The 26,332-nt window shown below is 40.0% G+C and overlaps 1 protein-coding gene across 1 annotated transcript in view; it reads right to left on the minus strand.

The window, feature by feature from the left end:
• Cdh13 (cadherin 13) overlaps positions 1-26,332 on the minus strand; it is a 1,142,761-nt gene that overhangs the window by 1,063,798 nt on the left and 52,631 nt on the right. The gene's annotated exons all lie outside the window — the stretch shown is intronic.

Below are 26,332 nucleotides of genomic sequence, written 5' to 3' on the forward strand. Positions count from 1 at the left end.
ATGATATGCTTACCCCTACTAAACTTCCTCTCGTTAAATTAATTCATGCCAATCTCTGTAAGATCCTTCTCAATCTTGATTTATCAAATTACATGTTTCCTATCACTCTTAGTTTCATGTCACTCACAATTAGTTTTTGTTTAAATTATTGATGGGTGTTAAATAATTACAATGATGAGTATAGAAGTATTCACTATTTTAGAGCCTTTATCAGAAGCACCAGAATTCAGAAAAGTCTATACTAACTCCTGTCACCTTCATAACAATCTTCCGAGATATTTTCATTTGAATCATTGGAGATAGTTAATCTATGGCCCTAATGATCAATTAATTTCTCTAAGATCTCATAGCTCATAAAGGTAAACATAAGGATTTAAACTAAGACATCTATGTCTGCCAAGCCACTTTTACAGGGCTGTAGCTTTTCAAACTTTTTTTATCCAGTAAAGTCTATTATTTCAGCTAAATCTTCCACAGAAGGCTACAAAACAGCTAGAATGAAAATGTATTTCTACCTAACATAGCTTGAGAATCACTGCAGCACACGAGGCTCATATTCACCAAAGAAAACCTAAGCCAGAGACCTATATGAACCCCTAGAAATTTCTTTTAGATTCACAATATAGTAATAGTCAATTGTTCTAAAACATTCTAGAGTATTCTGGGACATTTTAGGATGTGCTAGAAAACCCTTTAATCATGGAAGTGTTCCATTCTTTGCTGTCTAATACTATAGTCACCAGACATATATGAACATTAGAAATATAACTACTGTAAATGAAAAACTAAAATTCTGGTTTTATTTAGTTTAAATTAAGTTATATTTCAATGAAAATACCCAGGCATGACAAACAACCACCATGTTGGACAACACACTTCTACAGATTATGAATTAGCTTTATTACATACATGCCAGTCTCTACCCCATACTTCTCTATCACTTTCAAAAGGCAATAGATAAATAATTAAAATGCAATCTTGGGCATGAAGAAAAGTCTGGAACAGTGTGCTCAACAAAGAACCACATACTTGCCTTTTCACAGCTCCGCATGAAGTGAGGCTGGAGCTGTGTGAGTAGCTCTGGCCAGAAAACCCTGAGGCGATGAGGCATGGTTCCTCCAGGCTGAGGCACATAAGCCTTAGTGAGCCACAGTGTCCCTCTCCCACTTGGAGACCACGTGCTCCAGCGTACGTAACAGAAAGATATGAGAAGCCCTCCACACAGGGGAGAAAGAACCCTGTGTTTACTTTGTCCTCAGAGATTTCACAGCTAATTGTTACAGCAACACCCTCTTGCATGGACTGCCAAACAAATGGTAACAGAGAAGACTTAGAATTCTTGGCAGAAAAGAGCAAAAGGGATCAGCTGTAGCAAGGCTCAGAGGAGCGAGAACCCAGAGGTAATAATCCCAGGTAAATCATAAATAAATTCCACCAACAGTAGCACCTATTTTCATGTCTTACCCTGGTGGAGAGAAGAGGTATTCTACAAAAATCAGCCTCCAGGTCCCAATGGCAGATAATTAGGAGTGGTAATCTCTGTTCTGTTATCCTACAGTTTGCTTCTAAAGAACAGTTGTCCACACTAAGCACCAGTTTGCAGCTTTCCTTGGGAAACAGACTTAATCCAATTATGTTATGTAAGTGGAGATTATAAAACCTGCATTAGCAGTGATTCCTCAGGCAGCCCTGTACCCTTGGAGCTGTCACTTGGAAATTGTTTAATGGGACAGATGTGGACCTTCCGTATTGGGGCTAATGTGGACAATAGACATTTATGACCACAGCTTGCCATACAGAACTTTTTTTTGCTAGAGCCAATTCCTGACTGATAAGTGGATTCTGCTAATCCCTACCAATTCCCTGCTCTTCGCAATGGCTAGATGGATACTGCTAGCTAAGACCTATGGCGTTTTTTGCTAAAAAGATGCATTTATTTACAGAATACGCTTCTCCCAGCTGTGTGGGCCACACAGAAATGTTTCCAGGGAGCACCTCAAGTCTCTCATCGTAGGGGGTCCAGGACAAAGCCCTGGTGTTCACTGTTATTTTCAAGCCCTTCAGCTGTATGGCTATGTGAGAGTTCTGCCTCCCCCAGGGTAGCATATTGCAGTGTAGCACTGGGGAGCAAGCTGGAAGCCCACAGTGCAGGCGTGGATCCCAGCTCTGCTTCTTCCCAACTCTGTCACTGTGAGTGAGTCATTTTCTCCGTGCCTTGGCATAGAGCACATTGGAAAGTGCTGCCTCCATCTCCTCAGATCCTCTTAGTCCATTCAGTACGGCCATGCCCCACTTCCACAAGATTTCACCTCATTTCCCCAGGAAAACACCCGTGGACTTCAGGAGCCACTTCACCCAGGCAGATCAAGAAAGCCAGAAGCGCCTAGGCAGTGATGCTGAACACTTCAGAGATGAGTGCCCAAACTACAAAGCAAAACCCACTTATTTATTGCAAAGTACAAGCACTGCAATTAAACCAGAATACTGAGGTTTTAGAGAAAACAACTCATATATTAACATCTTTTGTCTTAAAAGAAAAACAAGTAACACACATGCCATCACCACTCCTGGCCTAGGAGTTTACGAGCACAGAGAATTTGGCAGGTGCAGGAGCGTCAGTGCCCAGCTGCCTGGATTTCAGCAGGACAAATGCTGCTGCGCACCTCCCCTCTGGGCTCCTGCTCAGGATAAAGCCAGCACGGGTGCTTCCCTCACAACTGCCCTGGCTTGGCTGTTTCCCCGGTCTCTCGTTCTCTCCCATGCCAGTTTCCTCAGGGAGCATTTTGTTTTCTTCCTGTAATGAACTTTCTATTTTAGTTTTTGACTACTGAAAAACTTTCAGAGAGTATTAAGGCTCCCATACCCCCATATTCAATTTCTTGTATTACTAACATACTATGATAATACCAACATTCATCATTTCTACAGAATCAATACCAAAAAATTATTAAGGAAAAAGTACACTTATTAAGATAGCCTTAATTTCTAACCTCATGTCCCTTTCTGCTCTGTGATCTCAGTGAGGATACTACATGACATTTAGTCATCAAGCCTCCTGTGCTTTCTCTTAGCTGTAACGGTTTCTCTGACTTCCCTTGTTTTTGATAATCTTCATAGTTTTGAGGAATACCAATCAGGTATTTTGTAGACTGATCTTCAATTGGGATTTGTCGAATGTTTTCCTTATGAATAGAGTAGGGTCACGGAATCAGATGAGGAAGACCGCAGAGGTAAAATGCCCTTCTCTTCATGTCCCGTAGAAGCTATACACTGTACATGTGCTCATCTCCTCCTGTCTTCTTAAGGGAATCACAGGTGCAGCTCATGGATTGGAGAGTTATGCATTATTTGGAATTCTTCAGCATGGCTGATTTGTCTTTTCTCCATTCAATCATTTATTTATATCAATATGGATTGGGGTATTTACTTTATACTTTGGGGTATAATTGAGCATAGACTATTTTTTTTTTATCAAATTGTTCCAGCTTTAGGCATTTGGAGCTTTTGCACTTGGTTCCTCTATCCCTTTAACACATTACCATCTTGTGAGTTTTTCCTATTTTTATTTTAATCTTTAGCCCATCCTTATTTTCTGGCACTACAAGTGCCACAAATTCCTCTTTTATATCCCTGCTGCGGTTCCAGAATCACCCATTTCTGCCAGGAGAATTCATTTATTTTATTACACAGTAGTATTAGAAGCCAACATCTGGCTGCTAGGTGTGTTCACAGCCGCTGGCGTGCCATTGCTTGTAGGTATTCTTAGCTGACTCGGCAAGGAAACCAATAAAAACATTGATAAGTGTACATTAATATATGTAAGTACATATATATCACATGTCCACATCTCACTATCTGTATTAAACTAAGCCTGAGTACATCCTGACGTCAACCTCTAATCCAGTACTTTAAAGTCCTTGGAGCCATCTCACCTTGCTTGTCTCTAATCTCAGCACCAACAGCAAGAAACACAGCTTCTACCATCCCTGCACTTAGATTCTTTTCCAGTACACATGTGTCCAGGTTTCAGAATTGCAAACCCGGACTCTGCATACGCAGTTTTATCAGATGGAGTACAGTATTTGTGTTCTTATCTTCAGTGTTCACTCCTTTCCAGAGTTAAAATCAGACCAGCAACGTTTTTCCCTCAAACCCTTCATCAAGGTTGCTTCATATGTTTATACCAGTCAGACCGAGATTACTGCACTGCATATGTCTGTACTTCGCTTGGTGAGAAACTGCCGAACTGTCTTCCCAAAGTGGTTGTGCCACTTTACATTGCCACCAACAGCTCTTCGTCCTGTCTCAGGATCCACCAACTTACTAAATGATGGTTTTCGTGTGCATGTGTGTTTACAGTCATTCTCTCCTTATATTCTTTTTATTAGTATATGTCTCCAGTACATAATAACTTTCATTTCCGTGGCTTGGAACACATGTATATCACATCTTGATCATTTTCATTCCCCTTTCCTTCTCCCTCCCTCCTCTCTCCCACCTTTCCTAGATCCTCCTCCCATCTCCACAAAGTCTACTTCCCCGTTCCCTGCCATCTATCCTTCATTTTGCTCTTTAAATTATTTATATTTGGGTTTCTGATCTATAAGAAACCATGAAATATTTAACTTTCTATAACTGATTTATTTCACTTAGCAATATGATGTCCAGATGCATCCATTTTTCTAAAAGTGACTCAACTTTATCCGTGTTTATGGCTGAGTAGTACTCTCGTGTGTACATATACCATATTTTCTCTATCCATTCGTCTGTTGATGGGCATATAGGCTACTTTCATAATTTACCTATCGTGAACTGTACTGCTATAAGCATGGGTATGCATATATCACTGTGATGCGATGACATTCTGTGCACTGTAAAGTTATCTGCCATTATCATGTACAGATTGCATTCATCAGTCTAAAATATCTCCTATGCTGTACTCACACAACACTTACCACTTGCACAAGCCCCTGGCAACTGCTGATTTATTATTGTCTTTGCAGTTTTGTCTTTCTCAGAAAGTCACAGATGGAATCATACAGGACAGTGGTACCTCAGTTCACAACTCAACTCTCCATGATTCCGGTCACAAACTAAATGGGACAAGAACCAAGTCAAATTCTCCCGTAAGGTCAACATGGAACCTAACCATTGAATTTGATCTGGTTCTCATCAAACTTGGTTTGTGACCAGAATCATGGAAAGAACCAAGTTTGTGAACTGAGGTACCACTATATTTACCTTTTAGATGGCTTCTTTCACTTGGAAATATGAACTTAAAATCCATCCAGATTTTTGCATGACCCCATAACTTAGTCTTTTTATAAATAATGTCCCATTGCACAGATGTACTAAGGTTTGTTTAGCCAAACAATATCCAAGAATATTAAGAGTATCTTGATTGCTTCTAGTTTTTTGCAATTATGAACAAAGTTGCTAAAAATGTTAACAGATTTTTGTGTTGGCAGTTTTTGGGAGCAGTTAGGCAAACCTAAAAGTATGGTTATTTCATTATATATGTCTGTATTTAGCTTTGTGAGGAACTGCCAAACTGTCTTCCAAGTGGTTGTGCCATTTTACATTGCCACCAATAATAACAGTTTGTTCTGTTCTGCAACTTCACCAGCATTGGTCTTATCAAATATAATATTTTTAACTGTAAACATGGTAATGATATCTTACCCTTGTGCTAATATACATTTCCCTAATGACAAATGGTGCTGAGCTTTTTCACAAGCTTACTCACCATCTTGATCTTCTTTGGTGAAGAGCCCAGTACTTTTGCCCATCTTATGATTGTGTTGTTCTATTGTTGATTTTTAGGATTTTTTATATTTTGAATATAAATACTTTAACAGATTCTATGTGTTTTGCATATATTTTCTCCCAGTCTCTTTTAATTCTTTCATGTATCTTTCACAAAAAGTAAGTTTTTCATGGAGCCCAAATTGTTTTGTTTCACAGACCCTGCTTATGGTATAGTATCTAAGAGCTTATCACCAAACTAAGGTGATGAAGATTTTTGTTCTATTTTTTCTTAGAAGTTTTATAATTTTATACCTTACACTTAGGTCTATGATTAATTTCAAACTAATTTTATGCAATATGTATTTTTTGACACACGGATGCCCAGCTCAGCACTGTTTGTTATTAAATTTCCTTTAGTGCCTTGTAAAATCTCAGCTGACTGTATTTAAGTGGGTACCTGGGCTGTCTGTTTTGTCACTGATTTGTATGTCTGCTCCTCTTCACAATACAAAGATGTCTTGATATATTTGTAAGTCTTAAAATCAAGTACTGAGTCCTCATAGTTCATTCTGATTTTTTAAATATTGTGTTGCCTATTCTAGGATTTTTGCCTTTCTACCTAAACTTTAAAACAACTTGTCAATGTCTACAAAAGCGTACACTTGGATGTTGATTGATACTGTACTGAATATATAAACTACGTTGGGATGAATTTGTATCTTGATGATAACAAATCTCCTAATCCATTAATACATAATGTATTTACCTATTTAGACCTCCTTTGGCCTCCTTCATTGATGTTTAATTCTTTCTATATGTAGAGTCTGTACTTGCTTTACTAGATTTATGCTTACATACTTCAGTTTTATTTTTTTGTTGTTGTTGTTGTTGTTGTTGTTTTGGTTTTTCTCCAGTACCGGGAATCAAACTTATGACCTTGTGCTTGCCAGGCAGGCACTTTGCCGCTAAGCTAAATCCCCAGCCCCTTCAGTTTTATTTTTAATGGTTCTATTCTAAGTGGGACTTCTATTTTGCTAGCTTGTTATAGTCACTGATTAGTAGTCCTTGGGGTGGTTTTTTGATAGATCATTGGGATTTTTCTACATAAACACACAGATTTTGTGTGCATAATGAGTTTCATTATTTCCTTTCCAATGTATGTACCTTTTTTTTTTTTCTTGTTTTATTGCACTAGGTAGGACCTTGGGTATAATGTTAAATAGGGGTGGTAAGAAATAACATCCTTGCTTTGTTCCTGATCTTTGAAAGTCAGTTTCCAGTTTCTCACAATTCAGTATGAGGTCATTGTAGATATTTTGCAAATATGCTTTAACAAGTTGAGGAAGTTCTCTATTCCTGGTTTGGTAAATTTTTAAAATTATTATTCATTTGAATTGGATTTTCACAAATGCTTTTTTGCTAATCATTTGGTATCACAAAAATTCCCATCCTTAGATTATTTATATACTGGATTACAAGTACTTATTTTGAATGTTGAGCTACTCCTGCATATTTAAAATGAATTCCATTTTGTAGTAACATAAACATTTCTTGGTAGTTGGATTAGCTCTATAAAATTTTTGAGAATGTTTACATTTATGTCCATGACAAAGATTGGGTTTATATTTTTCTCGCACATGGTCGTGATTTGATTTTAGTAAGCACTGGCATTATTAAAATGCTTCACCTCTCTGCTTCAATCTTATGGAAGACCTTCTCAAGTACTAGTAACTCTTTCCAATAAGCTACATGAATCTATTCTCTAAGAAGTACAACTTGATACCCCACTGACTCACCTGTAGAATGGTGCTATTATTAACTGCTTCTTCTTGGGCTCGTTCTGAGAGCATGCAAGTTAAGGCAGCAAGTGTTCTGAGCACCCCACCCAGACCCTTTGGCAGCCAAGGGCTCCCATCCCCCAGTAGCTGAGAGCTTTGGATCTAATGGCTTATACCTACTCCTGCTTGGTATTATATTGACCAGAACCGCTTCATCTGGAAGGGGAAACATTCCCCAAAGGCAAGTCACAAACAGCGCTTAGCAGGTAGTAAATGAACAAGAACAGAAAAAGAAATCCTCTTTTCTTTAGTAAGGAGCACTTTATTCCTCAGAAGCCCCCATGGGTCAGGTCAAAGCCAGGCTTTACCAGAGACCTCATCCTCACTTAACTCTTTCCTTATACTGCTGGCCTTTTTTCCCTTCACAGGACTTTTCTTAAAAAGCAATTCCTAAGTAAGTCACATGTACCTGAGTCCGTGATCAGATATAACCTCTTCTCATCCAAACCTAAAGCAGCAGGCACACAAGAATGGTCCTAGCATAAAATATGATTCTGATGTGGCTCTCCTGCCAGCTAATGGACAATAAACATCCCCATCATTAGAGCTATGTGGAGTGTGGCCAGCCCTGTTGTGTGGGGAAATGTAATTGTAAACACTTTTACCTAGGGTGAGTTGGGACAATGGAAAGGGAGGAACTACCTCAGGTGGTATCTCCATGTTTGAGAGATACAGGGAAGAAAGAGATAGAAATTGCAAAGACTGCAGCATTAAGTGATTATCACTGGAAAAGCACTGATTGATGCTTTGAAGAGACAAACAACAGAGAGAAAATGAATTTTTGAATTCCAGAGAGAAAATACTCTGGAATGCACTAGCAGGCATCCTTGGGGTTCCCATCTGATCCCATGATGCTCCAGGAAGCTGTGCAGTCTGAAAGGATTTCCCCAATGACCCTTTGGACTACATAAGTAATGCATCAAAACTTCCAGCTATTAAAACAGAAAATCAGAAAATATTAAAACAGAAAATCAGTCAAACTGGTTATTCAGATCCATAGGCCTAAACAACGAGGAGATTGGGGAATCTTTGACTTTAGAGTGTGTGGGTTTCATCAAGAGATGGTTCCTGTGTCATGGGGCTTATAGCTTTTCCCATTTCAATTAATTGGAACCTCATAGAAAAGCGAATACTATGAAATAAAAGACCCAAACATCTGGGACCCTCATGCACAATCCAGAGGAAAGCACTAACGTGATGCAGTCACAGCTTGTGGATGAGAATTTTAAGAGCCTTTATTTTTAAGAACTACTGCTCAGAGAGAATGTAGTTTTTTAAAAAAAAACAGCTTATCATACAAAGCAGGTTTAGGTGGTAGTTTGCCTTAAATTGCAATTTATTGAGGCATCTCTGGTGCATCCATTTGATTGGAATCTATTCAACGAGTGCTTCTTTAGGGCCAGCCAATATGTTAGGGTACAGTGGTGAATGGAGTAAACATGAGTCAATTCTGTCTTCACATTTAAAAAGTGTGAGTCCATTTAAGTCCATTCCTAAGTCCATTTAAAAAACTCATGATCCACCAAAAGAACATCATAAAGACAAAGTTGCCCCACAAAGACACTGTTGTAGTTTGGAGTTTTTGCAAGGGGAACAATATAATACAGGACACACATTTTATAAGATTATTTATAATAGTCACCCAAAGAATCATATACAAAAAGAGAATGCAGGAAATCTGTCCACACACTAAAGACCAAAATATCCAGCTGAGGTCCTGGATCCCACACCAATGTACTGCATGAGTCCAGCTGAAGACCAAGAGCCCATAACAGTGCCTCCCATGAGTCCACCTGGAGGCCTAGAGCCCATGACAATGTCTCTTGCAGGCCTGCTTCACAATCTGTGCTGGGAAGGCTCAAAGGTCAGTAATGGGATCTAGAAAGTCTGTGCCAGCAGAATGTAGGATCTATGCTAGCAGGCTGAGGGATCTACTTTGGAGCCAGGAAGCAATGCGCAAAGTAATCAGAGGTCCCATGAAAAGTATCACAGGAACAGAGATGTCCTGAGCTCCTCCGATGAGGAGGACAGCCAAATTCCCATCAGGAAAGCCAACACGACAAGCTTCTCCAGGAGACTGAGCAGTGCACCATCTTCCCCTCCAGAGCCAGGAAGTGATGCTTAAAGTGAGGACCAGAGCTCCCCCAAAGTGAACCAAAGCCATTCTCAGTGACAATAAGGTCCCGAGCTCCTTGGATGATGAGAACAGCTGATTTCGTTAGAAAGCCAACATGACAAGTTTGTCCAAGAGAACCAACAGCTCCTTACAGCTTCTCAACAGCACCTCACAGCTTCTACCAGCTCCCAGCAGCCTCCCTTCTTCTCCAATTTTGCCTCTTGGGCTGCTGGTTACAATCCTCAGGTGGGCCTCCCACACCCAGAACCACGCTGGTTCAGTTCAGCTGGGGGTTACAAGTTGACCATCAGTTGTCAGCCCACCACAGATGCTAAGGGACACAGCCAGCATGAGGTACTGTCATCCTCTTTCCCCCCGCTAGGGCTCCCCATCAGCCAAGATCCAAGAAGCCCCACTGAAGTCAAAGTCCAAGAAGGCTGACTGAAGCATCCCATACCTTTGAGGACACTAAGCAGGTGAGATGGGAGCAGAGAAGTATAGGCTCCAGGACTCTCTCAGGAGGTGGTTTTTACATGTTATTCTCCCACTTACTTCTGAGCCAAATCTGCTATAATCTGCTGATTTATGTCTTCCCATATAGCTTCTTGAAGGATAATACTCACTCTTCCCTTCCTTCCTTGTGACCTCTTTGGAGCAAATTACTCCCTGTGAGAACCCCTGAGTTCCTAAAAGATCATATTTAACCATTTGGTATGAAAATATTGACAGCAATGAGATCTATAAAATCTGGACTGCCAGTTTGTGTTCAGAGCCTCTTTGAAACATGGATGCATGAGACTATTGAAGAAAAGGCAATCAGAAATCAGTGAATATAACCCTAAGTGAGAATGGTGTGTGATCTGTACTGTTACAATTAAATGCTTACTCAGTGCTTCCAAGGGAGAGATCTGTATACAACACCTGACAACCTTGGAACTAATACACCTTAACTGTGAGAAGGATGTTAATGATGCCAGTGATATCAGCAACAATGAGAACACTGCTGCACATCCTTCAAGTGCCTGACATCAGACTAAGCCCTTTATGCATAGCACTTCATTTAATATTCTACTTATATTGTATGATCATTTCTCACATTTCATATAATAGTCCAATTGATAAAATCATTTTAGAATTTTTATTCAAAACATTTCATCTCACTCAAACCTAAACTGATATTATTTCAGCATTTTATACATCTAATTTTATGTATTTTATTCCTTTTATCTCATTTAATACTGAAATTGATATTATTACTATTCCATATTTTATATACATTACTTGACACGTTTATCACATATACTACTTGAATTACTGGTGTCACTTCAGCTATATAGCACAGGATTATAAATTACCACCCCAAGTCACACAGCACATCAGCAATGGAGCTGGGCAAGAAGACAGCCTCTCTCTTTCAGTCTCTCTCTCTCTCTCTCTCTCTCTCTCTCTCTCTCTCTCTTTCTCTCACTATCTCTCTCTGGAACAAAAGCACAAAGTACACCCTTTCCACCTGTAATACGAACATCTAAAAGTCTTTGCCACTTACCTAGACTGCACACTGTGATAAATCTCTTGTGGGTACTTTTTACATTTGATCTTCACAACTCTATTTTCTTTTTTTAACAAATATAAATATAAATTTATATGCTTATTATATAAATATACAACATTTATAGATTATATACCTGTATTTATATAATATGCAAATATACGTGCACCATTTATAAAACATATCTTTAGAATCATACCTTGTACTTTTTTCAGTAACTTCCTTTACATAATTATCTAGAGTAAATTACAACCGTATATAAAAGTGTGGTGAAACTATGTACGCTTAGTTTTGAAAGTAATCATATTGTATATCTACCATCAGGTCAATAAATAGAAAATTCTAAGTCTCCTAGAAACTGGAGGGGGGTACTATTTTCAATCTCTGTTTTGCTGATCTCAAAAATGGCACTCAGATAAGTTGTAGTAATTTAGGGAGATGTCTACTATGCAGACATCTGCAAGGAGTCTAATTTGGCTAAAAATAGAGGGTCTGTAGAGATGCTACACTAGCATGCTGTTTCATCTTCCCAGTGCTAATGATTCAATGAAGTAACCTGTGACTGAGGACTTAGCCTGGATTTAGAAAGAAAGATGAGTTAGTGATGAAACACTGGCAATAGACCATGAAAAAGCAACTGTTTCCTGAGGTTCTTAATCAGAAGAAAGGACAAAATCCAGCACTGGAAGGTACAAATCCTAGTTCTTAGGAATTAAGGTTTGTTTTGCTATCATGGTGCTCCAGAGTCCTGTGATTATAACAAAAAGTGATGTTACTCCATAACCATAAAGCAGAGGAAAGCATAGCTGCCTGCTTTACACAAAAAGAACATGGGCGTGGAGTTTGGTAGACAAAATAGTTCCATGACTTAAAGGGCCAGAAGCCTGTGAAGATGAAATCAGACTGCGCCAGTGACGAAGAAAGTACTCAAGCCAGAAAAGGCCTCCAGTCTTAGAAGGCCAGATACAAGGGTGGAGTGTGCGACCTGAGAGAAAGACTACCACGAAGACTTGGGGAAGTGCATAACTGGAATTAATGTGGGCAACTGCCAAAGAAGAAAGACCTGGGATTCATAGCTCCTTTTCTTGCCTCTTGCTTTTTTTATTTTTATTTTTTATTTGAAAGAGAAAAGAGCAAAAACAAAGACAAAAAACAAAAACTATAAAAGCAACACAGAATTTGAAAACAAGATGATGGGAAATAGAAAATGCTTCTTGTTATCTTCAAAATAGTTGTTCAGATTACCAGATATAGGTATGCAAGATTGATCAAACAATTAACTATTAACTGTTCCTTTCAATAAACCAATAGAAAATAGTAATACAATTATCTTAGCTATCTTATGTATATATATATTTTTTTCCTCCCTTCTTTCTTTCTTTTCTCCTTTCCTTCATCCTAGTTGTTCTTTCCTATTCAGCAGTTTCTTTCCCCTTCACAATATCTATTGTACCTTTCAGTTTTATTTACTCTTTCAGGTTCTTGCACGAGGGAGACCCTCTTCATGGGGAGAACTGGGTAGGAACTCACATTCCTTGGTGGCTGTAATTTGGCCTCTGGAGCCTGACAGAGAAGAATTAGAATCCTGGTTGTGCCAAAACTAACTTAACAGCTCTGGAAGGCTCCTCTGCCAGATGTCTGTGGGGCCAACTCGCTTGACTCCTTCACGGCCATTCATACCTTCAGCCTTTCAGCTCCATCATCTTGTACACTGACCTCTCCTTCCCTACTTCCTCCCATTCCAGCATTCTTGATATCCATTTTCCTCTTGTCTTGGTTACTTTTCTCTCGTTGCTGGGACAAAACACCTGACACCCAAAATTAAGGAAGGAAAGGTTTATTTCACTTAGAGTTTTTGGAAGTTTTAGTCCATACTTGGCAGGTTACAAGGCAGAGTGGCACATGGCAGAGGGCTACAGCTCATGGCGGCAGAACACAGCAAAGCAACAAGCACTAAAAGGGAGGAATGGCCCCAAGCAGCCCCTTCCTCTCCCTTACATATGCAAACTATCCACCCCAGGGCGGGTGTAGCTCTCACACCCATAATCAATCAAACTCTAAAAGGCTGCCCCATGGCCACATGAGGCTTTGCGGGGACGGCCAGACACAAACCATAACACCTCTTCTACTCTTTCTTTTTCCAAAACATTTATTGTCTTCTAACATATTGGATACATTTGTTTTACTCTGCATATTATTTATTGTCTGACCCAAACCCCCACATGCACTAGGATGGGAGCATTTGTTGGCTGGTTCAAGGTTGTGATCCCAGTGCTAGAAGTACCTGACATAGAGTAGGATTTAGTAAATACTTGCTCAGTATTAGTCCAATTTTCAAATTGAGTTATCTGCTTTCATACTTATAGACTGAGTTTCTGATATGTTGTTTTTAAGATGTATGATTCCCAAATATTTTCTTGAGTTTTGTAGGTTGTCTCTTCCTTCTGTTGACTGTTTCCTTAGCTAACCAAAATCTTCTTAGTTTGATGGAATCTCATCTGTTTTTCTCTTGTTGCCTATGCTTTTAGAGCAATATTCAAAAATATTCAAAAACTTACCAGCTACACCATTGTCATGGAGCTTTGCTCCTATGTGTTCTAGAAGATTTTCAGCTTCAGGTCTTATATTTACATCTTTAATCCACCTCAAGTTAAATGTTATATATGGTGTGAATAAAGGTCTAATTTCACTCCTCTGAATGTGTATATTTGGTTTTCCATTATTTTTTTCCATTTATTGAAGAGACTATTTTTGGCCCATTGTGTTCTTCTATCTTTGTGAAAAATCAATTGACCATAAAAGTGAGGATTTATCAGGCCTCTCTTTTCTGTTCCATTGGTTTACGTATCCATTTTTTATGCTAGTACTGTGCTGTTTGTATTAGTATTATTTTGCAGAATATTTTGTAATAAGGTAGTTAATGCTTCTAGTATTGTTCTTTGTGTTCAACATTGCCTTGGATATCAGGGTTTTTCATAAGGCTCCATAAAAGTTTAGGGTTTTTTTTTTTTTCTATTTCTGTGAAAAATGCCATTGAGATTTTGAAAGAGACTTGCACTGAATCTGTAAATTGTTTGCAATATTATGGGCATTTAACAATGTTAATTCTTCTAATCTGTGAACATGGGTTTATTTATGCATTCTTATTTGCATAATGTTTCAAAATTTCTAGTGTATAGATATTTTACCTCCTTGGTTGAATTTATTCTTATGCATTTTATTTCTTAGCTATTGTAAATGGTACTGCTTTCTTGGTTTCTTTTCCTGGGAGGATAGCTCATTGTTAGTGTATAGAAATTCTGTTACTTCTTATGTTGATTTTGTATCTTTAACTTTGCTGAATTTGTACATTAGTTCCAAAAGCTTCCTGAGGAAGTCTTTATGGATGTCTGTCTCTGTCTCTGTCTCTGTCTCTGTCTTTCTTTGTCTCTGTCTCTGTCTCTCTCTATATATATGTGTGTGCGTGTGCGTGTGTGTGTGTGTGATCATACAATGCTCATGTCATCTGTAAACAAAAATAATTTAAATTCTTCATAGCTGACATACATAGCTTCTGTCTTTCTCCTGCTTAATGTGCTGGCTAGGATTTCTAGTACCGTGTTAAATAGGTATTTCTCAAAAGAAGACATACAAAAGGCCACGAGAGATATGAAAAATGCTCAACATCAGTAATTATCAGGCAAATGTAAGTTAAAACCACAATGAGATAATCACTTCATACCTGTTGGAATTGCTTTTATCAAAAAGATGAAAGATAACAAGTGTTGGCAAGGATGGGGAAAAAAGAGATCTTTTGTACACTATTGATAGAAATAGAAATTAATGCAGCCATTGTGTAGCATAATGTGGAATTCCCTCAAAACCTGAAAAATAGAACTATCATATGGTGCAGCAATGCGCTAGTAGGTATATAACCAAAGGAAATGAAATCAGGATGTCAAAGATACATCTATGCCTCCATGTTCATTGCAGCATTTTTCACAACAGTTAATGTACGGAACCAACCAAGTGTTCACCACTGGACGAATGGGCAAATAAAATGTGGTAAACTGTGGTACATGCACACAATGAGATACTATTCAGCCTTTAGAAAAAAAATCCTGATATTTGTGACAACATGCATGAACTTGGGGAACATTATGTTATGTAAAATACAGCATGTGCAAAAAGACAAATTTCACATAATCTCATTGTAATAATTAACTGATTGTGTCAACTTGAGTAAGAAATGCCCAACTAAATTGGATCGGAATAGTTCTGGGTGTGGCTGAACGGATTTACTGAAGAAAGAAGATCCAGCCGGGCTGTGAGTGGCACCAACCAATAGGCTTCTTACCTAAATGGAATAAAGGGGAAATAAAGAAGGAAAGCTCCCTTCTGTTTCTTAGGAGGAGCCCAGGTCTTCACCGTCACCTTGGACATCATCTCTTGGCTTCCAGTACAGACTCTTCAGCATTCCAGAGCAGACCCTTTGGCCTCCTGGTATGGACTCATGTGGAACACTACAGTGAGCCCCAGGCCTTGACTGGATCCTTCAGATCTCTGGCCATGCAGACAGCCCATTTGCACACTTCCCCACCTGCCTTGTGGGCATCCCTTGTAAGCTTATTTTGTGAATCCTCACATACTTGTATATCTTGCATTAACTCTGTTTCTCTAGTAAACACTGACAGATACACTCACTTATGTGTGGAATCTGAAAGTGCTAACCTCAGAGGCAGAGAGTAGAATGGTGACACTAGGTCCCAAGGCTAAGAGTGGCTGGCAGTGGGCATGAATTGGAAGATACTGGTCGAAGCACACAAAATCTGAGTTAGACAAGAGGAATAATTTCAAGAGGTCAGTTGCACACATAGTACAATTTTCAAGTGTATTCCCTCCTTGAACATTTGTAAGAGTAAATGTTAAGTGTTCGCACCAGAAATAAATGATAAATGTGAGGTAATTCTTATGTTAATTAGCTTTACTTACCAATCCACAATAAACATATATTTCAAAACATCATGTATATGTACAAGATCAAAGATTCAGCAAACTTTTTCTATAAAGGACAAGATAGTAAATATTTAAACTTTGCAGATATCTAGTCTCTGTCACAAATACCATACTCAGTTGTGCTATCATACTTTCAGACATTGTAGGTTGAAGGTAGCCATAGACAACTGTCTCTGTGTTCCAATAAAACTTTATTTATAAAACAAGCGACAAGCCTGATTTGACCCACAAGCTGTGGTCAGCCACTGGCCTAGCTGGTTGTATGACTATGGCCCTAAACATACCTAAGATGAACAGACAAGTGTCTCTATTGCAGTGCTGAGGTAACAGATTGATCGCATTTATGAGTGACACCAAGCTAGGGAAATATTTGCTGAGTGACAAATTTAAGATTTGAAATTATGTTGCAAAGCTAAAACTATTCGCTGAAATTATTGTGATATAATTTGTTGTTTAAAAATATATTATTTTTGATTAACAAAACATTATAAACAAAACTAAGCAAAACAAGCTGAATTTGGCAATAATTGCACATAAACAATATGAGGCTGGCCATATGCTTTACTCTTTACTCATCCATTCATTCACTCACTCATTTAACTTTGAACGCTAAACCCCAACGGTTCCCTCAGGCCCTGCACTGTGCAGGAGTGGCTTTGACAATAAATAATCTCAGTCCACATAGATGCATAACATAGTCTATTGGAGAGGACAGATATCCTTTCTTTCATTCATCTATTTGTTTTTTCAGCAACTAAACATCCCTGTCAACAATTTTCCAGGGCTAGGATAGAGTATGGGCTAACCAAGACAAAGGAGACTTAGTCTCTGCCTCATAAGAACTCAGACTATAATCTTGGAAGCACACTTATGTAAACAGATAAATTACATACTGTTCAAAAGTAATAAATCAAATGCTCTGAGAGCAGAAAGAAGGAAACAGTCAATTCACGCTGGAGGAGTCCATGAAACCCTAACATTTGGGCTGTTTCTAGAAAGTGCATTAGTAGTTATACAATCAGCTGCTGATGTATTCTTTAATGTCTGAGGGACTTTTATGCCTGGTTACAAACAACCACAAATACTTGTGCTTTGCATAGTGCTCCATTAATAAAATAATGTAGTAGGCTATAGGTAATTTTTAAAAAATAATGTTCTTTTGGTAAAGTAAATGTTGTTAACAAATTTGACTAAGTAGCCTTAAATAAACTGCAATTACTAATGTGTGTGTCTCAGTAGGGTTTTCTCCAGAAGCATTCTCCCATGAAGGTTTGTGTGTACAATATATTTGGGGAAAGCAGAGACATCTCCGGGGTAACAGAAAATCATGTAGGGAAGGAGAGTCAATACCTTAAGAAGTATGTTAATGAGTCACCTACCAGCAAGTGACTGACACCCCTGCAAGGAAGTTTTGGGAAAGGATGGAAAGCCATGCCTCAAAATTATCCTGGCCAAGGAGCAAGGGAGGTGGGGTATCTATATCCCACACCGGTTAGTCGCTGGGTAGGGGTTGTCCTAAGGTAGAGATGGGGGTAGTTAATTCCAGTGTTCTTCCAGTCCACACTGTATGTTCACATGGGTAGGTTTGAGAGGCTCATGGGTAGCCCACTGACAAAGATGCAGTTCAGGCTGTTGGGAGTCAGCTGTGGTACATGAGACAGGGGCCTGTGGGCATCTGGTGGGACACCAGCAGCAGCTGCTACCTACATAATGTCTGTGGTTTTTGAAAATTTCAGACACCTTCAAGGGCAGACGAAATAGGCTTACCAATGTACTTAAACTCACTAAAACCTATTCTAAAACAGCATTTCATTCATTGCTTTATATATTTGTCCTTGTACTTTTACTTTTTTAGAGTCATTGCTATGCAACCTTTATTTCTTCCTTGGTTTTCATTGTAATATATCGGCAGTTTCTCTGGTTTGCAGCTATTACATGCCATGCCCAAAGTAACATAATGATTTCTCAGACCAACTGAGGTTAACAGCCCCTACAGTACTGCAAGTCTGGTCATCAGGTTGAGTAAAGCCCACCCACACATTTTTAGCTCTCCCTTTAACATAGGTTTCCATTTTTGTATCTTGGGGATCTCTCCACAAACTGTACACACTAAACATCTTATTGGGGGTATTCTCCTTCTTTGCCTTTTACACTGTCATTTTAATTTATTGAGCTTGTCCGTTAGCAATATTAAAAATGCACAAATTTCTGCTCATACTTTATTATAATCTGTGCAGATTTCTAGAGCTCTCATCTCCTAGGAGATGAGCAATTGGGTCCGTGTTCTTTGCACACCTCTCGAGGACCTTTGGCTAATTAATGTTTTTGCAACACTGAGTCGAACTTTCCTTCTACTTGGCTGGCTGTATATGACCATTAGTGCTGACTTGCCCTGCCTGAACTTTGAACATAATCTGATTTGTTATTTTGGGAATTGACTTATGCATGCTTGTCTATTTTATTCTTTCTTAATTACTGTGATAGAAGTACAGATTTCTATTTCTTATAAGATACTTGATTAAAGAAAATATCTTAAAGACATTTACTTATATGGGAAGTGGCAGAGCGTTGTGATAAGGGCACAGATCCTAGAGCCAAATGGACTGGGTTCAGATTTGTGCTCCCTCTGCTGTATTAGTCACTTTCCCATTGCTGAGACAAAGCGCCTAAAACCCACAATTTAAAGGAGAAGAGGTTTATTTGGCTTATAGTTCCAGAGGGTTACAGTCTTTGGCTGGCAGCACAGCAGAAATGACACAATACAAGGGCATATTAGAGGACAAGTACTCACCATGGCAGTTGAGGGACAGCAAGAAAAGGGAAGAGTCAGGGAAAAGAATGCACTCATCCAGGTCACAGCCTCAGGGACTTGCATTCTCTGGCGAGACCTCACCTCCCAAAACCACACTTAGTGGACCAATCCACCGATGGTTATCATGTTACCATGATCTAATCACCTTCCAAAAGCCCCACCTTTGAACACATGAGACTTTGGATAACATTTCAGATCTAAATCATAGCACCCACTCACCGACTGTATAGCCTTACAAAGGTCTTAATAGAATCTACTTGGGTTTTGTGGGTATTATGTGAGTTATTCGGTGCCCAGCATTTTGTATGATTCCTGGCATATAGTAATCCTAAGTAAGCATTTGCTATTATTATTTTTACTGTGAAAATTATGATGTACCAACTCTCCCTTATTTATCAAAATCAAGTGAAGCATTAAGCGTATTCTATCATTTTTACCTTTTCAGTATAAAAATTTATGCATTTTATGTTACCTCTTCTCTGTTGAGTAGCACTACTATTAACCCATAGCTTTTCACAGACATAACTCTTCCCAATTAACTATAATTATTACCACTATTTTCCTATTACTGATGCTCAAATTGCTGCTAGTTGGCTGGTGGGAGTTCCTTAAGTTGGTGTTTTTGTTTTTTTTTTTTTTTTGTTTTTTTTGAACCGAACTCACGACCTTGCGCTTGTCAGGCAGGCGCTTTTGCCGCTGAGCTAAATCCCCAGCCCCAAGTTGGTGTATTTATAGATGCCCTGAATTGCTGGAGCAACCTTGCTTTCTGGCAACAAGAGGGCAGTTCAAACCTAACCTGTTCTCCTTCACATCCCTAAATACACAGACTCAGAATCATGGCATTTGTTAGTATATGTTAGCAGCTGAAATCTAGGCACTGAGGTTTCTGGGTAAAAACGCATTGGTTGCTGCTACCAGTGTACCATCTGTAGCAACGATAGTGCCATATTATTTTAAAATCGTAAATTCACACTTTTCTTTCTCAACATAACAAATTTGTTTGTGATAGCCCACTTGTCAGTCAGTGTGGGATCCCTCAATTACTATGATTTTATCTCATCTTGATAGCAGAAAGGAGGATAGATAGAAATGGGAGGACAAGAAACGCAAAGAAAATAGAGTGTACAAAGGCAGAGTAGGAAAAAGCAACCTGTAAGCTAGATCTTAATAAGGGGGGGCAACTGGTGAAACATTAATTATTATTTGATCTTTGAACTCCAGGCTGGCTTCCTCTTTCCAAGCCTTTCAAGACAAATTCCACTATGCTACATGTTCCCAGCACCATGGAGCTCTCCTTGTAGTGCTATCTCGGTTACAATTTTACTTTTATTTGTGGGGCTGTTTGACTATTATGTAAGCCTTCCAGCAGATTGAAATCTTCAAAAGACAGGGACATATTACAGAGAGAAACATGTTTAAAAACCAAGGTGGCATATTCCAATAGAAGGTTTTGTTGTTGTTGTTCAGCTAAAATGTAGTTGGATGTTTGAAAGTAACTTTCTTAGTGCTCAGGCACCCGTATTCTCTGGATGCCCTACATTTCACCAGCCAATGAGGGAAGGAAGGAAAATGAGGATCACACATAGAGGATGTTAATGGAATAACCCTGGTTGTAGTGTTTATCATTTCCCCTAGATTCTAGGATATGGGCCTGAACAAGGTTCCACCTAAATGCAAATGAGGCTGGAAAATGTGATCTAGCCAGGTGCTCGGGAAGAAGACATGAGCATGAATGATCTCTGCCCTACTGAGCTACACCTGGTATTTTACTCTCCATATTTCCAGAGCCTACCCGGCTCTACAGCAAAAAGATTTATGTCTTTAACAAGCATTTTTCAGTCAAATGAATAGTAAATGACACAAGGTTGAAAAAGCACAGAGTGGGGCCAGATTGTCTGGGGTCTTGAATATCCTGCTGCTGAAGATGGCCTTTCTTATGGAGGCAGTGTGAGTCTTCAGATCAACCGTGTGCTGTGGCTGCCTGCAGAAGCAAATGCAGTTTAAATGTGTCTACTGAGAAGAGAGGGCAAACATGACTTGAGGAAGTGCTTGTCTTACCATCTTCAATACTTTGTTCAGATCTGGGCATCATGTTGTTGAAAATGACTTCAGTGAAGTAGGAAGCATTTGCAGGTTAATTGAGATGATGGAGAGAGAAGCTGGAAACTATTCTCCCTGGATGTAATTGGAAAAGGAACAATGGAAAGTTCTCCCAAGAGAAGAGGAGACCCAGTGGGAAGGTGTGGAGGTGACGAAAGCATGTAAGTCCCAAGTGTCAAACAACCGAGACTCTAGGAAGCCCCATGGCATCCCCACACAGACTGGTAGGAGAAATCATAAAGTGACACAGCTGGAACTGGACAGCATCATGACTGGCTTAGCATATCTGTAGGATCCCTTCGTATTGTAATGTGTCAATTTCAGACCTGTTTAATGCTTAATGATGTTTTATTTTATTTACATATCACATTTTGTTTAACCAGTTATCTGTTTAAAGACTCTTGAAATATACATAATACTACTGAACTATACGTCTAGACATGTTTGTAACAGTAAAAGAAGACAACAGAGGGTAATACAGTAGGCAGTTACTAGCAGTCTACTACATGGAGATGGATTCCCCGATCCACAGTTGACAAAGGTCACATCCACTCAAGCTTCCTCTTTGCTCCTTGTTATTTTTTCCTTATGGTTCTAGCTGTGCTGAGGATTGATCCAAGGGCTTCGTGCACGCTAGACAATCAGTCTAACACAGAGCTGCATTCCCCTTTCCTTCCTCTTTCTTGTGAGCAATAAGTGTTTTGAAAGGCTAGTCTCACAATGTTCAAAGTCCTGATGTGTTTGTCTCTTTTGTTAAGAGGTCTGTAACATAGGCCACCCTGCACACCAGATCCTGAATGTATGTGCTCCAACGTGCCAGATCACTCCATTTATAAATCTCCATTCTTCCCTGAGATATTTTCAATCTGTGAATGATGGACTACAGGTTGTGATTTTAAGTTCTGGTTTTGAGATCAAACAGACCTAGGTTTGCAAACTGGCTTCTGTCTTCACAATCTGTGTGTTTGAGGAAGTTAATTAATTTGCTTAAGCCTCAGTTTCCTTGGCACTAAAATGAAACTAATGTATGTTCTGTCTTAGATCTTGTTTCCAAGTCCACTCTCTACATGCTGTCCCCAATATACGGACTATAGCAGTGGTCCTCACCCAGGACAAGGTTGCCCCTCCAGAGGGACATTTGGAACTATTTACAGTTTTGTGCACCCCACTGAAGGAGCTGTTACTGGCATCTGGTGGGTACAGCCTAGGGATGCTGCTAAGTATCTTAACATGCATAAGATGGTTCTTTACCACAAAGAATTGTACAACCCAGCTGTCAAGAGTGCAGAGGTTGATAATTCTCTTGCCATCTGTCTTCTGGTTGGCTTAGGCCAATGAGAACCCTACTGGGAATAAGGACTATTTGTTTCTCTTGCTTCGCTCCACAGGGTTTCCTTAGGCTGGCTGAGTCCTTCCAGCAAAGACGCCCTAGCCCATTTAAGGCAGGCTGTTCTCTTGCATCTGGTAACTGCTACCTCTCTTCACCTCTGGCCTAAGGATAGGAAGAACACTGCTGGCACCAGCCCCTGAGTGCTGCCCTTCCTCTTGCATTTCCTTCCTACCTTGCACACCTTTGCAAATAGTCCCATTCAAATTAACTCTCCTCCAACAGTCATGATTTGACTGTATCACCTAATTTGGGGATTCTAAAGTGGTAGTGGTATCAACATGCTAAGGCTGTTGTAAGCTTTCAGTGAGACAATAGATAGAAACAGTTAGCACAGGACAAGGCATATCATAAATGTCCAGTAAATCATAGCTTTCTCAGGGTCCATGTTGGGCACTGCTGCTACCCTGGGTCTTCATGATAGATGACCTTTTCTTCACATAAAATTCTCTCTCTTTCTTTTAATTTGTAGCTTGCTTGGATCCTAGAAGTAGATCAATTTTTTTTTTTTTTTACAGCCGTACTCCAGTGTCTAGAGAGCCACTCTGCCGCAGCGCTTGAATATGGCATTAAAATATGTTGTGAGTTGGAAAGCCTTTGCAGAAATTCCAGGCTTGTCTATGCTCTCAGAATGCAAGACATTATTTGCGTCCCTGTCACATAAATTTGGAGGCACTGTACATGCTGGCCTTTTTCTCTCCAGGTTTCCTGACTCAGTAGTCAGAATGATGATCCTGAGTTTTACTCCTGGTGGCAGGAGGCAACCGCAGGACTGCAGCCTCTGCAGATAGAGCTGGACAAGATCCAGACAAGGTAAGGAAATTGCCGTGTCTCTACCTGTGAGAAGCAGGGAGCTTGGGCAGCTTCACTAAGGGTGGAACATAAGACCAGAGACTAGGCACAGAGCGTGCTTGAGGATGTGGGGAATCAATGGGGAGTACATTCACTCGTTCCTTGTTACAGCACTAACATGTGTTGGTATTGGAGAGCACATCTGTTGCTCCTGCATGTAAGCGTATTGTATGCTGTCACCTCCAGATATAGTACGATTATGGTATATAATATTCCTATTTCTATCCACTGTCCCATTTAGATATTTCCAAAGTTCTATAAGGTGGTTGTTCCTATCATCCCATTTTAATGATGGGGAAACTGAGACTTTGGGGAGCATGGCTCTCCCACTCTATGGCTGGGCTGCACAGAGTGAACTGGGGTTCATGCACAACTGGATCTTTGGGTTAGACAGACTGGTCTGAGCACAGGAAAGTGACTTTGGCTAGCTGACACTCTGGTCTTCGTTACATAGGGATTATGGAGCCCTTCTCTACCTATTCCCTTGCCAACACTGAGGGTGGCAAGTAGCACTATAAGTAAGGAGGAGGGGGCTTTCTTCGAGGCATCCCTCAATTCTAATCCTGCTCTCCCTCTTAACAGCTATGTCCCCAGGGCAATTCATTCAACCTTGCTGGGCCCAGTCTCCACATTTGCAAATCAGAGGAGAATACCAACTGCTTCACAGGGTTACCGCAAGGACTCAGGACACATGCCGCTGTCCCCAGAGTGGAGCAGGCACATTCCAAGGTGGGGCTCACTCTGACCCCTTGGGGCTGCAGGAAGGGAGTATTCAAACTTCTATTTCTAATTAATTCTCTTCAAGGTACAAAAGGAAATCAGGCTTTATTGATATTTAATGTACGTGTAGACACTTGACACCTATATTTGGTCTGCATATCAGCTCTCCTTCATTCCGCAGTGCAGAGTAAGCGATAACAACCTTTCATTCACTCATTTGCTTTTAGCAAATTCCTGTGGCAATTTATGTGTGCCCAAGTAAATGATTACAGGGATTATAATACCCATTTTGTGATATAAAAACACTCCTGCTCAGACTCTATCTAGTAAAAAATAAAAAGGTAAATGTAAGTGAGCAACCAGCAAATAGCATAGCTCACCTTTCTTCCACTTTTGTACAGGTTCTTCATGAGCCCCTTACAACGCAAAGAGAAGGACGATAAAATCTGAGTTGACAAAACACTGTCTGCCAGCCACCCAGGGAAATTAGCATAAGGTTGTTCTGAATGTGGATTTACGCCCACTATCATTAATGACAAATTTTTCTCTATGGGTAGCTGGTGTCTGGAGATAGTAGCTAATGATAGTACAAGGCTATCTCAATTACCAGGACATTAAATACTATTTATTCCAACTTAATTTCATCCTTTTAGAAATTTACAATATGTGTGTATGTCTTATAAGATACTAGAAAAGCACCATTTGACATTGTGTGAGTAGCTAATCAAATGTAATTATATTGGTGCTGTGTGCTTTAAGTCATTTCTGTAAATAGGATTGTGCAATTTTAAAAGTGCGGAGAGCCTGAGCGAATGAATATAAAGTAACTGACTTTGAATCTGCCATGCAGTAGATGTTCAATAAAAATAAAAAAAAAGAAACCAGCTCTTGTTAACAATTTCTTAATTGTAAATGTCTCTCTGCCAGGATGGCCGCCTCTCCACCTCCAGATCTTGGGTGTAAAATTGCCTAAGCAGACAGACTTTCTCAAATCCCCATGTGGGACCTCACTTGCCCATTTCACTCCCACTAAACAATGTTCTTATGTTTCCAAGTACTCATCACAAAGTTTAGGTTTGTTCCTCCTTTCCTGGGAGGAACCATGTCTCCCTAAGTCACCAGCCCAGGACTGAGCTCAGAGCTGGCCAGAAGTAGCAGCAGCAGACACAGGTCATTGGCCTGAATGGGAGGAGGGAAGCTGTGATTTCATCCCTCCCCTCCTGCTTCCTTTTCGTGTTATCTTCCAGCATCTGATCTTGTCTCTCCTTAAAACTACAAGGTCTTCTTCATCTCTCTCAATCCCCCACGTGTCCCTCCACGGCCCTCAAGACTGAGACAAGGTAAAACGTCCTCTGGGAACCACAGGCTGTCTCTGCTTGCTCTGTGCTCACTTACCTCGCCAATTCCATCTTTTCGTGTGTGTATCTCACCCTCACTCTACCTGTCACCCCTTGAGCGCCAGGATTCTGCCCTGCTCCTCTCCTCACATAATACCTGGGTGCTCAGCACCCAGGACGTCTCTGTGCAGCTTCAGGACTGGATAAGTGAGTCAGTCAGGAGTGAATAGCAGAGTCCATTGTAGAATCTGAAGGTCCAGGAAGTGGAGAACAAGTGATGTGCTGGATATGTCAGAAATGGCAGGAGCAAGGACATAATGGGATGTTACTCCAGGAAGCTTTGACTCAGTGGATGACATCTCAGACCCCGAACAAATGACAACATGCTGGGCTGCCACTTAGGAAGTGTCGGGTGTGATCTCAAGGATACAGCCACTCCAAGTAATTCTAGAGTGATCAGACTGTAAGCTCCACCAAGAAAACTTCTCAAAAGGGAGGAGTTGTATCTTTACCCCTCATTGCTAGATGTTCAGTGCCTGGTACACAGGAGGTACTCAGTGAAGATTTCTTGAATGAGTGGTTGAACTCAGAGTGAGGATAAGGCAGAGATGGGGATTGGGCATGAGGGGCGGTAACAAAGGAGTGATCTCTTCACTGCCCCTGCAAAACACCAAGGAGAAAAGACACAAACCTGCCAATCCCGTGACCATCAACACCAAGCCTAGCCCTTTCTCTTTAAAACTTGTGTTTCTTGTACCCAACAAAGCCTGGCACCCAATGGCGCTCAGTAAATCACTGATGATTTGTGACTATCTTTGTAAAATGAATGCTAACATTACTTAACTGAAATAAATTAGGATTCACAAAGCTCCTGTCTT

The sequence above is a fragment of the Chinchilla lanigera genome, unplaced genomic scaffold (assembly GCF_000276665.1).
Source record: "Chinchilla lanigera isolate Chin_1 unplaced genomic scaffold, ChiLan1.0 scaffold00163, whole genome shotgun sequence".
Lineage (NCBI taxonomy): Eukaryota > Metazoa > Chordata > Mammalia > Rodentia > Chinchillidae > Chinchilla > Chinchilla lanigera.